The sequence below is a fragment of the Schistocerca gregaria genome, chromosome 2 (assembly GCF_023897955.1).
Source record: "Schistocerca gregaria isolate iqSchGreg1 chromosome 2, iqSchGreg1.2, whole genome shotgun sequence".
NCBI classification, from domain to species: domain Eukaryota; kingdom Metazoa; phylum Arthropoda; class Insecta; order Orthoptera; family Acrididae; genus Schistocerca; species Schistocerca gregaria.
In genome coordinates, this window is record NC_064921.1 from 844,491,239 (window position 1) to 844,508,605 (window position 17,367).

Below are 17,367 nucleotides of genomic sequence, written 5' to 3' on the forward strand. Positions count from 1 at the left end.
CGTTATGGCATACCTTACCACACACTGAGCTCATTGCCGAGTTGTAGCCATTTTTGGTTACTACATTCCTCAAAATAATTAGAGCATGACTTCCGTCGTCTGCCACATACCATTGAGCAATAATGAGGAATGGGTATGTTACCAAATTACACCTTTTTCCTTCAAAAACTAAGTACACAACAAAACAATATTACATATCATATCGTTTAGACAAAAAGAACTGAAATGTGCAACAGATATCTAAAACAAAGTGAGAACAACCATTCATCATATCACCCACGTTGCTTTTCATTGGACTTTGAGAGTTTCAGCAACGTGAATACCTTCTGCGAGCGTTTATCACTGCCTTATACCTAAGTGGCATCATCCGTAGAAGTGTACAGAGATGATCCTGTGGTATTTGTTCTGCTTCTTCAGTGAGAATCTACGAGAGTTCTTGGAAAGTGTGCTGCAATAGGACGAGCACTGAAACATCTGTCAACCATGCCACATATATGCTCCATTTTTTTTTGTCATCAGTCTACTGACTGGTTTGATGCGGCCCGCCACGAATTCCTTTCCTGTGCTAACCTCTTCATCTCAGAGTAGCACTTGCAACCTACGTCCTCAATTATTTGCTTGACGTATTGCAATCTCTGTATTCCTCTACAGTTTTTGCCCTCTAAGCTCCCTCTAGTACCATGGAAGTCATTCCCTCATGTCTTAGCAGATGTCTTATCATCCTGTCCCTTCTCCTTATCAGTGTTTTCCATATATTCCTTTCCTCTCCTATTCTGCGTAGAACCTCCTCATTCCTTTCCTTATCAGTCCACCTAATTTTCAACATTCGTCTATAGCACCACATCTCAAATGCTTCGATTGTCTTCTGTTCCGGTTTTCCCACAGTCCATGTTTCACTACCATACAATGCTGTACTCCTGACGTACATCCTCAGAAATTTCTTCCTCAAATTAAGGCCGGTATTTGATATTAGTAGACTTCTCTTCGCCAGAAATGCCTTTTTTGCCATAGCGAGTCTGCTTTTGATGTCCTCCTTGCTCCGTCCGTCATTGGTTATTTTACTGCCTAGGTAGCAGAATTCCTTAACTTCATTGACTTTGTGACCATCAATCCTGATGTTAAGTTTCTCGCTGTTCTCATTTCTACTACTTCTCATTACCTTCGTCTCTCTCCGATTTACTCTCAAACCATACTGTGTAGTCATTAGACTGTTCATTCCGTTCAGCAGATCATTTAATTCTTCTTCACTTTCACTCTGGATAGCAATGTCATCAGCGAATCGAATCATTGATATCCTTTCACCTTGTATTTTAATTCCGCTCCTGAACCTTTCCTTTTATTTCCATCATTGCTCCCTCGATGTACAGATTGAAGAGTAGGGGCGAAAGGCTACAGCCTTTTCTTACTCCCTTCTTAATACGAGCACTTCGTTCTTGATCGTCCACTCTTATTATTCCCTCTTGGTTGTTGTACATATTATATATGACCCGTCTCTCCCTATAGCTTACCCCAACTTTTTTTCAGAATATTGAACAGCTTGCACCATTTTATACTGTCGAACTGTTTTTCCAGGTCGACAAATTTGGCTTAGATCGGGACAAACCTCCGGCCATTCTATTACTTCCATGTCCAGGCTTTGAGACACATCCCTGCTGACGCCCGTTACATCAGCGTTCGCATCAGAAGGAATTGATGGCCACCACAGTATGCAGCAATTACTATATGGTCCAAAAGGATCTGCTCGATGTACTGCCTGGACAACGACAAAACCCGTATGGCTGCCACCACTGAAACTTCCCCACAACATCACAGGGCCTTCGAATTCTGTCGATGTTCTGGACAACATCTGGCAATTACCGGTCACCATGCGTCTCCGCACTTGAACACAGCCATCGCCTTCTGTAAGAGGATATCTGGATAACATGTGGATAACATGTTTCGCCAGTGACGAAGTTTCCAGCTGTTACAGGAACGACAGAACTGAAGACCAGCTGCAAGATGTTGTCGTTTCAAGTGGGGTACTCGAACAAGACGTCTTTTTTCGTAACCTGTTCATTACAGTCTGACAGGGCAAAGCAGAGATGGCCAGATACTGCCGGACATTGGTCTTCATGGGGGTGTTTGTGATGCATCGGCGACCTTGTCCAACTGACATTGTGTATTGACCTGTCTCCATGGAGCGTGTCCACAACCTATGGATGACACATGAAGAGACGTTGGCATTTCCAGCATCACGACCGACAGTCTATCCTTTTTGGAGCACACAGACCGCCCTTGCAGCTTGCACTGCACGTGAACATTCAACCAGCTTCGCCGTTTTCGAGATATCGTCCATAGGCTCTACGTAATAATAATCTGCCCTTCGAAGGGTCTACGGGTTCCACGCAGCTGCGCGGTACGTTAACACGCGTTCGCCAGCTGGCCTGTCTGGACTGCTGACGATTCGTTTGGTCAGTAGGCGCTCGTCTGACGCAGAGTACGCGACTGGTCGCCGTCCGCAGCGGGCAGTATTAACTAGCGCGGCCTCGGGCGCGAATATGTCTCTTTTCTTAACTCACCATGGAGCCATTCGATACGACCGTAATTAGCCGGGGTTAGGATGTCAGACACAATGATGATGGGTGCGCGTAGCGTGCGTGTTTTATAATCCGCCTTTTATAATAAAACTGTTTAAACTTACTCCTCGTGTTCACGTATTGCCGTGCCTCAAGGACCCACCGCTTACAAATCCTGACAAAATATCCGTATAATCATCATTTGGGGCAACAACACAGACTAAACCCTCTATACCTTAATCAAAGTCGCTTATCTCTTTGGATTTGCACATTTGCAGCCCAGAACCTCGATAGGATGACCCCCTGTCCATGTCTGCACCTCTTTCATATTTTTGTTAGCCGAGCGGTCTAAGGAGTTGCAATCATGGACTGTACGGCTGGTCCCGGCGGAGGTTCGACTCCTCCTTCGGTCATGGGTGTGTGTGTTTGTCGTTAGGATAAGTTAGGTTAAGTAGCATGTAAGCTGAGGGACTGATGACCTTAGCATAAAGTCCCATAAGATTTCACACACTTTTTTTTGTTACCGTGGCACGCGCCGGCAACACCTCCAGGGGGCATCAAACGTCCCGGTGGGCAGTTGTTGTAATGTTCCGGCTGATCAGTCTATGTCCGATCCTCATATCGTTAACCCTCTTTAATACACGCGCGTGTCATCCACCATTCATAAGCATGTTTTTAAAATGACTGTAGGGCTTCGTCTCAAACCTACTACTTTCAAATCATGTATTTTAAATGGTGATTAAGTGGATGGCAAGCACATGTACTAGACAGACATAGATAATATGATAGCTTCTGAAGAAAACAGTTTTAAAACTGTCGAAACCATGGTCAAGGTTTAATAAACCTGTATTTAGCAACTGGTTGGATGTTATTTCCAGTCTATTGAAACTCTTGCTTGCAAAGCGGCTGAAACGCCGCCATGTTTCAAATTCTGCAACAGTAATCGTTTAGCGAGGAAAAATATTGGGGTTGCTTTACATGATCCTGCAGACCATAGGTATCTTTGTATTCCTGGTTTTGAAATATAATTATGTACACTTCTGGCCATTAAAATTACTGCACCACGAAGATGACGTGCTACAGACGCGAAATTTAACCGACAGGAAGAAGATGCAGTGATATGAAAATGATTAGCTTTTCAGAGCATTCACACAAGGTTGGCGCCGGTGGCGACACCTACAACGTGTTGACATGAGGAAAGATTCCAACCGATTTCTCATACACAAACAGCAGTTGATCGGCGTTGCCTCGTGAAACGTTGTTGTGATGCCTCGTGTAAGGAGGAGAAATGCGTACCATCACGTTTCCAACTTTGATAAAGGTCGGATTGTAGCCTACTGCGATTGCGGTTTATCGTATCGCGACGCTGTTGTCGCGTTGGTCGAGACCCAATGACTGTTAACAGAATATGGAATCGGTGGGTTCAGGAGGGTAATACGGAACGCCGTGCCGGATCCCAACGGCGTCGTATCACTAGCAGTCGAGATGACAGGCATCTTATCCGCATGGCTGTAACGGATCGTGCAGCCACGTCTCGATCCCTGAGTCAACAGATGGAGACGTCTGCAAGACAACAACCACCTCCACGAACAGTTTGACGACGTTTGCAGCACCATGGACTATCAGCTAGGAGACCATGGCTGCGGTTAGCCTTGACGCTGCATCACAGACAGGAGCGCCTGCGATGGTGTACTCAACGACGAACCTTGATGCACGAATGGCAAAACGTCATTTTTTCAGATAATCCAGGTTCTGTAAACAGCATCATGATGGTCGCACCCGTGTTTGGCGACATCGCGGTGAACGCACACTGGAAGCGTGTTTTGGTCGTTTGCCATAATGGCGTATCACCTAGCGTGATGGTATGGAGTGCTATTGGTTACACGTCTCAGTCACCTCTTGTTCGCATTGACGGCACTTTGAACAGTGGACGTTACATTTCAGATGTGTTACGACCCATGGCTCCTCCCTCCATGCGATCCCTGCAAAACCCTACATTTCAGCAGGATAATGCACGACCGCATGTTGCAGGTTCTACAGGGCCTTTCTGGATACAGAAAATGTTCGACTGCTGCCCTGGCCAGCACATTCTCGAGATATCTCACCAACTGAAAACTTCTGGTCAATGGTGGCCGCGCAACTGGCTCGTCACAATACGCCAGTCACTACTCTTGATGAACTGTGGTATGGTGTTGAAGCTGCATGAGCAGCTGTACCTGTACACGCCATCAAAGCTCTGTTTGACTCAATGCCCAGGCGTATCAAGGCCGTTATTACGGCCAGAGGTGGTTGTTATTTGTACAGATTTCTCAGGATCTATGCACCCAAATTGTGTGAAAATGGAATCACAAGTCAGTTCTAGTATAATATATTTGTGCAATGAATACCCGTTTATCATCTGCATTTCTTCTTGGTGTAGCAGTTTTAATGGACAGTAGTGTATATGATTGTATTTCGAAATCAGGAATTTTTCTCTTGTAAACCTTGCGTAAGTAAGTAGCAGTGTGGAAGCTACTCCCAGTCTAACAAGTATTATATGCTGTGTGTGTGGGACGCCACCCTGTGTCGGACAGCAGCCACCGGCGCCCGCAGTGGCACGCTGCGCGCTACCGCACGGCTCCATCCGCGGACCCACGAAATTTAATCTGGAGGCGCGGGCCGTCGCGGTGCGGCGTGGCGCGGCGAGGCGGCCGCGTTATTTTTTATTTATTTATTCCCGTTGTCCTCGGGAACAATGCGCTGCCGTGACAGATTCGTTCCATAAATTACGGCGCGCGGGCGAGGGTGGCGCAGATAATTCACGCGGGCACCGAAACGTCGCGGCTCGGCGCGGCGGCCGCATAAATCACGGCCCGGCCCCCTGGCCTCAGCGCTACTCTGCTGCGCTGCGGCGCCGCCGCCGCCAAAATTCGCTCTGCCGCCGCTGATACCGGCCCCTGCAGCTGCCCCACACCACCAAATTATGCGCGGAATTGTCTCCCAGCCGCCTGCGTCCCTGCCCAAAAACACTGCCGCCTCTCTTCCAGCACGGCTCTCCGCGCAAACAGTTCGTTAAGCGTCCTGCTGCACCTGCCATTTTACCGAGATCTGGACTGTGGGAATAAATGAATCATCGTGATACAATGAAATTAATTGTAAAACGCAAGGGCACGTTTATTACAAGGTGACCAGTTTCGATCATCATATGATCATCGTGAGAGCTTCAAAAACATATTGATGGACAGTGCCTGTACAGGAAGCAGGAACCGCTGAATGATGACTGGAGCTGTTGACTATTGTCATTAGCCAGTTCCTGCTCCCTGTACAGGCATTGTCCCTCAATATGGTTTTGAAGAATATAATAATTCCAATCCCAAAGAAAGCAGGTGTTGAAAGATGTGAAAATTATGGAGTTATCAGTTTAATAAGTTACAGCTGCAAAATACTAACACGAATTCTTTACAGACCAATGGAACACCTGCTAGAAGACCACCTCAGGGAAGATCAGTTTGGATTCCGTAGAAATATTGGAACACGTGAGGCAATACTGACTCTACGGCTTATCTTAGAAGCTAGATTAAGTAAAGGCAAACCTACGTTTCTAGCATTTGTAGACTTAGAGAAAGTTTTGACAATGTTGACTGGAATACTCTCTTTCAAATTCTGAAGGTGGCAGGGGTAAAATACAGGGAGCGAAAGGCTATTTACAATTTGTACAGAAACCAGATGGTAGTTACAAGAGTCGAGGGGCATGAAAGGGAAGCAGAAGTTGGGAAGGGAGTGAAACAGGCTTGTAGGCTCTCCCCGATGTTATTCAATCTGCATATTGAGCAAACAGTAAAGGAAACAAAACAAAAATTCGGAGTAGATATTAAAATCCATGGAGGAGAAATTGAAACTTTAAGGTTCGCGGATGACAATGTAATTCTATCAGAGACAGCCAAGGACTTGGAAGAGCAGTTGAACGGAATAGATAGTGTCTTGAAAGGAGAATATAAGATGAACATTAACAAAAGCAAAACGAGGATAATCGAATGTAGTCGAGTTAACTCGGGTGATTCAGAGGGAATTAGATTAGGAAATGAGACACTTAAAGTAGTAAAGGAGTTTTGGTATTTGGGGGGCAAAATTACTGATGTTGGTCGAAGTAGAGAGGATATAAAATGTAGATTGGCAATGGCAAGGAAAGCGCTACTGAAAAAGAGAAATTTGTTAACATCGAGTTTAGATTTAAGTGTCAGGAAATCGATTCTGAAAGTACCTGTATAGAGTGTAGCAATCTATGGAAGTGAAACATGGACGATAAATGCCTGAGAATATCCAAATGTGTTCAGTTTCGTTCTTTAGAAGTCCTGCTTTCTGGATTTTCAAGTTGTTATGTGCGATTCAGTTTAGACAAGAGGAGAACAGAATCCTTTGAAATGTTGTGCTACAGAAGAATGCTGAAGATTAGATGGGTAGATCACATAACTAATGAGGAACTATTGAATAGAATTGGAGAGAAGAGGGAATTTGTGGCACAACTAGACTAGAAGAAGGGATCGGTTGGTAGGACATGTTCTAAGGCACCAAGGGATCACCAATTTAGCATTGGAGGGCAGCTTGGAGGGTAAAAATAGTAGAGAGGGAGACCAAGAGATGAATACACTAAGCTAATTCAGAAGGATATAGGCTGCAGTACGTACTGGGAGATGAAGCAGCTTGCACAGGATAGAGTAGCATGGAGAGCTGCATCAAACCAGTCTCTGGACTGAAGACCACAACAACAACATGGTTTTGACAACCTGAAGATAAACATGTGATAATCGAAACGCGAAACCTTTTAATAGACGTGCCTTTCCAGTATACACTGTTTTATAGTTAATTTCAAAAATTTTGTTAAACGCTTGCATTCTGCTGCTATGTTTTCAAAATATATTATACATTTTCTGACAAAAACACTGAATCACACACTACTGACCCCAATGTGACTTCGATCGACAGTTATGTAAATGAAAGATGAAATAAAACTATGATTCCGGAGACTTTTTCAAGTGTCAAACATTTGTGATGGATATACGCAGAATGAGGCGACAGATGAAAATTTGTACCAAAACCGGTTCCTATGCCTGGGTTTGAAACATGGTTTCCCATTTCGTTCGATGCTGAGGTGTTGTTCCAATAGAGTTGGAGAGTCTCTGCTATGCTGTCCAAGTACCATGGAGCACAGCACTGTATGTTAGTGAAACATAGATGTGCGAAAACCGAAACAGATGAGAATCGAAGCATTTGAGATGCATGCTACAGATGAATGTTGAAAAATAGGTGGACTGATAAGGTAAGGAATGAGGAGGTTCTGCGCAGAATATGTGGAAAACACTGATAATTAGAAGGGGCAGCATTATGGGATAACTGACTTCCATGGTACTAGGGGGACCTGTAAAGGGCAAAATCTGTATATGAAGAGAGAAATTGGAATACATGCAGCAAATAATTGAGCACGTGTGATCGAAGTGCTACTTTGAGATGAAGAGGTTGGCACAGGAGAGGAATTCGTGGCCGGCCGCATCAAACCAGCCAAATGACTGACGACCCAAGAAACAAAAGTTGCTTGATCCTTGATCGGGAATTTGGATGAAGGGCGACGTATTAGGCTGTGTGCACAGTTGTGCAAAGCCACTGTGGCAGGGTGGTGTTGTGGGTAGCACATCTGCTTGGTGTGCAGTAGACTTGCTCGACTCCCTGTCTTAGTACAAAATTTTCATTCGCCTCTTCAGTCTTTCTTTATATAGGGTGTTACAAAAAGGTACGGCGAAACTTTCAGGAAACATTCCTCACACACAAAGAAAGAAAATATGTTATGTGGACGCTTACTTTCCATGTTAGAGCTCATTTTATTACTTCTCTTCAAATCACATTAATCATGGAATGGAAACACACAGCAACAGAACGTACCAGCGTGACTTCAAACACTTTGTTACAGGAAATGTTCAAAATGTCCACCGTTAGCGAGGATACGTGCATCCACCTTCCGTCTCATGGAATCCCTGATGCGCTGATGCAGCCCTGGAGAATGGCGTATTGTATCACAGCCGTCCACAATACGAGCACGAAGAGCCTCTACATTTGGTACCGGGGTAGCGTAGACAAGAGCTTTCAAATGCCCCCATAAATGAAAGTCAAGAGGGTTGAGGTGAGGTGAGCGTGGAGGCCATGGAATTGGTCCGCCTCTACCAATCCATCGGTCACCGAATCTGTTGTTGAGAAGCGTACGAACACTTCGACTGAAATGTGCAGGAGCTCCATCGTGCATGAACCACTTGTTGTGTCGTACTTGTAAAGGCACATGTTCTAGCACCAAAGATAGAGTATCCCGTATGAAATCATGACAACGTGCTCCATTGAGCGTAGGTGGACGAAACTAAAATGAGCTCTAACATGGAAATTAAGCGTTTCCGGACACGTGACCAAATAACATCTTTTCTTTATTTGTGTGTGAGGAATGTTTCCTGAAAGTTTGGCCGTACCTTTTTGTAACACCCTGTATACACCATAGATGTGTGAGACTTGAAAAGGTCTCATTAAATGATTAGAGCTGCCAATAGAATGGCCTCCAAAACGTATTAGTATTGTAAGTGTTTAGTGCTGTTACCACGTCTGGTAGCTCGAGAACAGAGCCAGATGTTGAGTGATCACTGTGTGAAGGTCGTGGAGATTTCGCGTACTCTCATGAGGCTGTGTTATTACGCCTACATGACTTCTCTGCAATTCACATTTAATTGCTTGGCAGAGGCTTCATCGAACCACAATCATACCATTTCTCTACTATTCCACTCCCTAACAGCGCACGGGAAAAACGAACACCTAAACCTTTCTGTTCGAGCTCTGATTTCTCTTATTTTATTTTGATGATCATTCCTACCTATGTAGGTGGGCTCAACAAAATATTTTCGCATTCGGAAGAGCAAGTTGGTGACTGAAATTTCGTAAAAAGATCTCGCCGCGACGAAATACGTCTTTGCTGTAATGACTTCCATCCCAATTCGCGTATCATATCTGCCACACTCTCTCCCCTATTACGTGATAATACAAAACGAGCTGCCCTTTTTTGTACTCTTTCGATGTCCTCCGTCAGTCGCACCTGGTAAGGATCCCACACCGCGCAGCAATATTCTAACATAGGACGAATGAGTGTAGTGTAAGCTGTCTCGTTACTGCACTTGCATCTTCTAAGTGTCCTGCCAATGAAACGCAACCTTTGGCTCGCCTTCACCACAATATTATCTATGTGGTCTTTCCAACTGAAGTTCTTCGTAATTTTAACACCCAGGTACTTAGTTGAATTGACAGCCTTGAGAATTGTACTATTTATCGAGTAATCGAATTCCAACGGATTTCTTTTGGAACTCATGTGTATCACCTCACACTTTTCGTTATTTAGCGTCAACTGCCACCTGCCACACCATACAGAAATCTTTTATAAATCGCTTTGCAACTGATACTGGTCTTCGGATGACCTTACTAGACGGTAAATTACAGCATCATCTGCGAACAACCTAAGAGAACTGCTCAGATTGTCACCCAGGTCATTTATATAGATCAGGAACATCAGAGGTCCCAGGACGTTTCCCTGGGGAACACCTGATAACACTTCAGTTTTACTCGATGATTTGCCGTCTATTACTACGAACTGCGACCTTTCTGACAGGAAATCACGAATCCAGTCGCACTACTGAGACGATACCCCATAGGCCCGCAGCTTGATTAGAAGTCGCTTGTGAGGAACGGTGTCAAAAGCTTTCCGAAAATCTAGAAATACGGAATTAACTTGAGATCCCCTGTCGATAGCGGCCATTACTTCGTGCGAATAAAGAGCTAGCTGCGTTGCACAAGAGCAATGTTTTCTGAAGCCATGCTGATTACGTATCAATACATCGTTCCCTTCGAGGTGATTCATAATGTTTGAATACAGTATATGCTCCAAAACCCTACTGCAAACCGACGTCAATGATATAGGTCTGTAGTTAGATGGATTACTCCTACTACCCTTCTTAAACACTGGTGCGACCTGCGCAATTTTCGAATCTGTAGGTACAGATTTATCGGTGAGCGAGCGGTTGTATATGAGTGCTAAGTAGGGAGCTATAGTATCAGCGTAATCTGAAAGGAACCTAATCGGTATACAATCTGGACCTGAAGACTATAAAGCGATTTGAGTTGGATAATTTGGATATGATAGTGACCCGATGTTCAACTGAAGGTGAACGTGACGGCACACATATACGGCGTCAAAGATCCTATCGACCACTTCTGACCACCACGAGGGAGGATCACCTTATTGTGCACCAACCACTTGGTAACCTCTTCAGATCTGCGGGTGCCATACGAGAAAAAGTAATGGACTGTCGAAACCCTGCTGTGTCGTCCTGCGCTTTTGGTCCCATGCCTGGGCTGTAAATACACGACAACATAAACCACTGCGTTTGGAGTGGTGTCGTCGCAACGTACAGAAGTTCTGCATTACTCCAGATGACCATCGTTGGTGACAATGGTGACCTCCTGGGGAGAGATCACGTACTTACAGCGCGTTTTAGATAAGGACAGCAGTGTTACTACTAGTGTCATGGCTATCAGTTCAGGACACGGCTGGCAAAATTTGAGAGAATTCAGATGGCATAACGAGTCAGTAGACTGCTGACAAAAAAAAAAAAAAGGAGTCCTCTTGTACTGCCTTTGACGTGACAGTATCATGGTGCCATTTTCGAACGGGACATTGCTAGTCTTCATCTACATCTACATTTATACTCCGCAAGCCACCCAACGGTGTGTGGCAGAGGGCACTTTACGTGCCACTGTCATTACCTCCCTTTCCTATTCCAGTCGCGTATGGTTCGCGGGAAGAACGACTGCCGGAAAGCCTCCGTGCTCACTCGAATCTCTCTGATTTTACATTCGTGATCTCCTCGGGAGGTATAAGTAGGGGGAAGCAATATATTCGATACCTCATCCAGAAACGCACCCTGTCGAAACCTGGACAGGAAGCTACACCGCGATGCAGATCGCCTCTCTTGCAGAGTCTCCCACTTGACTTTGCTAAATATCTCCGTAACGCTATCACGCTTACCAAATAACCCTGTGACGAAACCCGCCGTTCTTCTTTGGATCTTCTCTATCTCCTCTGTCAACCCGACCTCATCAGCAATACTCAAGTATAGGTCGAGCGAGTGTTTTGTAAGCGACCTCCTTTGTTGAAGGACTATCCTAATGAATCTCAACTTGGCACCTGCCTTACCAACAATTAATTTTATATGATCATTCCACTTCATATCGTTCCGTACGCATACTCCCAGATATTTTACAGAAGTAACTGCTACCAGTGTTTGTTCCGCTATCATATAATAATACAATAAAGGACCCTGCTTTCTATGTATAAGCAATACATTACATTTGTCTATGTTAAGGGTCAGTTGCCACTCCCTGCACCAAGTGCCTATCCGATGCAGATCTCCCTGCACTTCGCTGCAATTTTCTAATGCTACAACTTCTCTGTATACTGAAGCATCATCCGCGAAAAGCCGCATGGAACTTCCGACACTATCTCCTAGGTCATTGATATATAATATGAAAAGCAGTGGTACCGTAACACTCCCCTGTGGCACGCCAGAGGTTACTTTAACGTCTGTAGACGTCTCTCCATTGAGAACAACATACTGTGTTCTATTTGCTAAAAACTCTTCAATCCACCCACACAGCTGGTCTGATATTCCGTAGGCTCTTATTTTGTTTATCAGGCGACAGTGCGGAACTGTATCTAACGCCTCCCGGAAGTCAAGGAATATGGCATCTACCTGGGAGCCTGTATCTAATATTTTCTGGGTCTCATGAACATATAAAACGAGTTGGGTCTTACACGATCGCTGTTTCCAGAATCCATGTTGATTGCTACAGAGTAGATTTTGGGTTTCCAGATACGCGAGCAAAAACACAAGGTATATGTCTCTGCAGAACGTCTGCGCGATTTTGAGGTATACCCATGGCTAGCAAGATCTCCAGATCTGTCCCCGACTGAACATGTGTGAAATCAGCTCGGACGTCAGTTGTGTCCCAGAGCCAATATCCAGGCAATCGAAGAGCAGTTACAACAGTTGTGGGCCATATTGCCTCGGAAGAGGATATGAAGACTTTATGACACCTTTGCCAGCCGACTCAGTTAATGCATCCCGGCCAGAGGAGGTCCAGCGTTATACTGATAAGTGGGTGGATACTGCCAAGGTCTCTTTAAACTTTAGTCGATATTTTAATCACTCAAATATACTCTCTAATCCCGTGAAATATCTGTTTTTCCTTCTCCCCTTCCAAGTGCTCCTTTTTGTGAAGCAATTTATGCTGGAATGTCACGATATGACTACACGAACTTTTCCGGCGTAATAACTGATTATATCCTTCCCGTGTCTGCAGGAAGATCGACTATTAATTGTCTTGGAACTATATTTCAGCTGATTATATGGTAGGAGTGTTCAGGAGAGGAAGTCTGGCAGTAGAATTCAGGTGAGGAAGCTGTTTGCTAATCTCTCCAGAACTGATTCCCAGTGCGAACGCTGTTCTCTTTTACACGCCGCGGGAAACCAGCAGTGAGTGCAACAGAAATCGTCGCAGTTGCCCGCTAACGCAAAGTGCCTAAATGTCTTCCGTTGTATTAGTTCAGTAGCGTCATGCGTTTTACCAACGCACTGGAGTACTGTCAAGGTTGGCAAGGGAGTCTTACGCCATCTCGGACGAGAACAACTTCACACAAGAGCTAGCACACCTTAAGCTCGTGTTCACGATGAATGGCTAGTCTGATAAATAGATTCATAGTGGTTTGGATTTTGGACTATTGTGGATCGGTTTCTTTCCTACCATATGCTAGCCAGTGTCAAAATATAGCAAGGGTTTCAAAACGATGGAATGTTAGAAGTGTGTTCGTCTGCCAGTCGTCTTTAGAACTCTCCTTGGCTCGGTTAAAGATTATATAGCAAAAAAATGATTCAAATGGTTCTGAGCGCTATGGGACCTAACTTCTAAGGACATCAGTCCCCTAGTACTTAGAACTACTTAAACCTAACTAACCTAAGGACATCACACACATCCATGCCCGAGGCAGGATTCGAACCTGCGACAGTAGCGGTCGCGCGGTTTCAGACTGTAGCGCCTAGAACCGCTCGGCCACCCCGGCCGGCGGATTATATAGGACTAGGGATGTCCAAAGTTAAAACGTCTCTTGACATTGTGAGGAACGTATATTGGCCAGAATATTCTCATCGTTAACGACAGATGTATTGAGCACATATGACTTCTACAATCCGAGAAATCGCAGTGGTGGAGCGTGGTTAACCGAAACACAAACAGATAATTACCACTGGGCAAGCTACAGAATAACAACAGTGCTGTACATTTACTTTCTTTTGAGAAGCAGTCTTGTAGAACGTAATAAGCTTTTCCTATTTCTTAATGACATCTTTTCAGCTTAACAGTAAACTATCGTTCTACACTGAAGCTCCAAAGAAACTGGTGTAAGCATGAGTATTCAAATACAGAGATATGTAAACAGGCTGAATATGGCACTGCGGTCGGCAATGCCTATATATGACAAAAAATGTCGGTGCAGTAGTCAGATGGCAGGTTATCAAGATATAAGTGAGTTTGAGCATGGTGTTATAGTCGGCGAAGGAACGATGGGACACGACATCTCCGAGGTAACGGTGAAGTGGAAATTTCCCGTAAGACCATTTCACGAATGTACCGTAAATATCACGAATCCACTGCGGCCGGAAAAGATCCTGCAAGAATGTGACCAACGACGGCTGAAGAGAATCATTCAACTTGACAGTAGGGCAACGTTTCCGCAAATTGCTTCTGATTTCAATGCTGGGCTATCAACAAGCGTCAGCGTGCAAACCGTTCAACGAAACATCATCTACATGGGCTTTCGGAGCCGAAAACCAGCTCGTGTACCCTTGATGACTGCACGGCACAAAGCTGTACCCATCGACTGGGTGCGTCAACCCCGAAAGTGGACTGTTGATGACTGGAAACATGTTACCTGGTAGGACGAGTCTCGTTTCAAATTGCACCGTGCGGGTAGACGTATACGAGTGTGGAGATAACCCCATGAATCCGCGGACCCTGCGCGTCAACAGGGAACTGTTGAAGCTGGTGGAGGCTCTGTAACGGTGTAAAACGTGTGCAGCTGGAACGATACGGGACCCCTGATACGTGTAGATACGACTCTGACAGGTGACACATACGTTGGCATCCTGTCTTATCACCTGCATCTATTCATGTCCATTGAGCATTCCGCCAGACTTAGGCAATTCCAGCAGATCAACGCGACAACTCACACGTCCAGAATTGCTACAGAGTGACTCCAGACACACTCTTCTAAGTTTAAACACTTCCGCTGGCCACCAAACTCTCCAGACATGAACATTATTGAGCAACGTGCTGTTCAGAGGAGAACTCCTCCCTTTGTACTCTTACGGATTTATGTACAGCCCTGTAGGATTCGTAGTGTCAATTCTCTATAGCACTACTTCAGACACTATTCGAGTCCATGCCACTTCGTGTTGTGGCACTTCTGCGTGCTCGCGGGTGCCCTACACATTAGGCAGGTGTATCAGTTTCTTTTGCTCTTCAGTATAGCTGCGTTGCTTCTCTCAGAGCAAACAGACTGTCCCGTGGAGCTGAGCTGCCGAACTGAGGAGTCAATCTTCACTGACAGATTGGGCCACATGAGCTGCAGATGGCGTCTTTTATGCCTGCTCTGGAGAGGGCGCTTGAGTTTTGCGGTCTTCCGAAGAGGGGAGGAGCCACGCTGGAATCACCCGTCGGGGTTCGCTGATACCGACGTTCAGGCTGGTGGGCTTTTGATGGTCAGCGCACAAGTGGTATCTTACGACAGTATTAAAATGAAAAATATGGGAAGACCTGCAAGCGATCAGCACTTGCTACAGGTGTTGACAATTGAGCAAGATACGAAATGAAACTTCATAGTTAGAGAGGATATTTTAAGTTATTGGAGTGAATACAAAATCGAGCCAAATTTACAAGGAACTTGGCAGTATGAACCCACTTCTCACTATGATACTGTACACCTTATGCATGAATGCATTCACTGATTCGGTTGGAAAGGGTGTTATTAAGTTTTGTATGCATTCGTAAGGTATCCACTCATAAGGTAAGCTGCCCGTAACTGTTGTAATATGTCTTCGGTTTGCTGGATACTAGCACTGGAACGGACTTCACGACCGAGCTGCCATGTTCTATCAGGGATAGATCAGGAGACCCTGGAGGCCACAAGAGTACCTTAATGTCACGCAGACAGTTCACAGGTATGCTTGCTTCCGTCTAAGAACATTGTCATATTCAAAAACGGCACCACGACACTTTAGTATGGGAGGTAACAGGTGAGAATGCAGAATTTCCAGAAAGCACCACTGTACTGTCAGAGTTCTCTCAGTCAGCCATTACCTCAAGTCATACCCGATGGCGCCTCACAATACGACGTCACGAATAACACCGCTGTGCCCCTCCGCAGCACTGTAAGAGTGGAATTTTCCCTCAGATAACCACCATCATCTACTGTCATTTGGAGTCGTACAGAATTGCAATTCACCGCTGAACACAATTCGTCGTCGATTATCAACATGCTAAGCTTTGCGGTCACAGAACCACTCCAAACGCAGCTGTCTGTGTCATGGTGTTAACAACCTACGAATGGGACGGTAATTCCCTAGTCGCCATTCGAGAGGCTCAGACCCGCGTCCGGCCATCCAGATTTAGGTTTTCCCTGCGTTCCCTAAATCGAATCAGGTAAATGCCAGGATGGTTCCTGTGAAAGGGCGCGGTGGACTTCCTTCCTCATTCTTCCATAATCCGATGGGACCGATGAGCTCGCTGTTTGGTCCCCTATCCAGAATCAACCAACCAACCATAGTCTGGCTGCTGTCAGTCTCCGAGCAATGGTGTGGGATGATACAGAATGTCGCAGGAAGTTCATTGCTTGTTCTCGTATGGCAGGCGCAGATGTGAAGGGATTACGAAGTGTTTGGTGCACAATGGTCTGACCCTCCTGATGTGGTCGATCAGACAACCTTATTGAGGAGTGCGCGTGCCCTCATGCTCTCGCGCAGTCGTACATTGGGCGCACGTAACATCCCATACCATATAAATCTGGATGTTACACGATTCAACCAGCTGGCCATATGATGCGAGTCACCAACCGTTATGTCTCGAGGAGCCACTTATGTCCTCGTTGCTAATGATAAATGGGTGGAAGGTCGCCAAAAGGACTTGTCACCGTTGGAATCTGGACAGGCCAATGAAAGATTAGTTGACACAAACACACGCTATTGTGTATTGAACTGGGGACCTGGAAACGACGGAGAAGCTTCGTCCTGCTGTAGTCCTCAGTTGTTCACAACTCCAAAACACACCACAGCAGTCCACCCACCTCACCGCCGCCCCACCCCGAACTGTGGGTTCGGTCCCCAATTGACACCTCCTCCCTCCCCGCCATCCCCCCCCCCCCTCCCCCGAGAACGTCTCATACGGGACGAGTGTAGCCCGAAATGTTTGTGTGGTAGATTAATTATGATGTACACGTACGTGGAGACAGTGTTTACTGAGCAAACGCCGACGTAGTGTAACTGAGGTGGAATAAGGGGAACTAGCTCGCATCCGCCGATGCAGATGGAAAATCACCTAAAAACCATCCACAGACTGGCCGGCAAATCCGACCTTGACACTAATCCGCCGGGCGGATTTGTGGCGGGGACCGGCACGCCTTCCTGCTCGGGAAGCAACGCGTTGGACC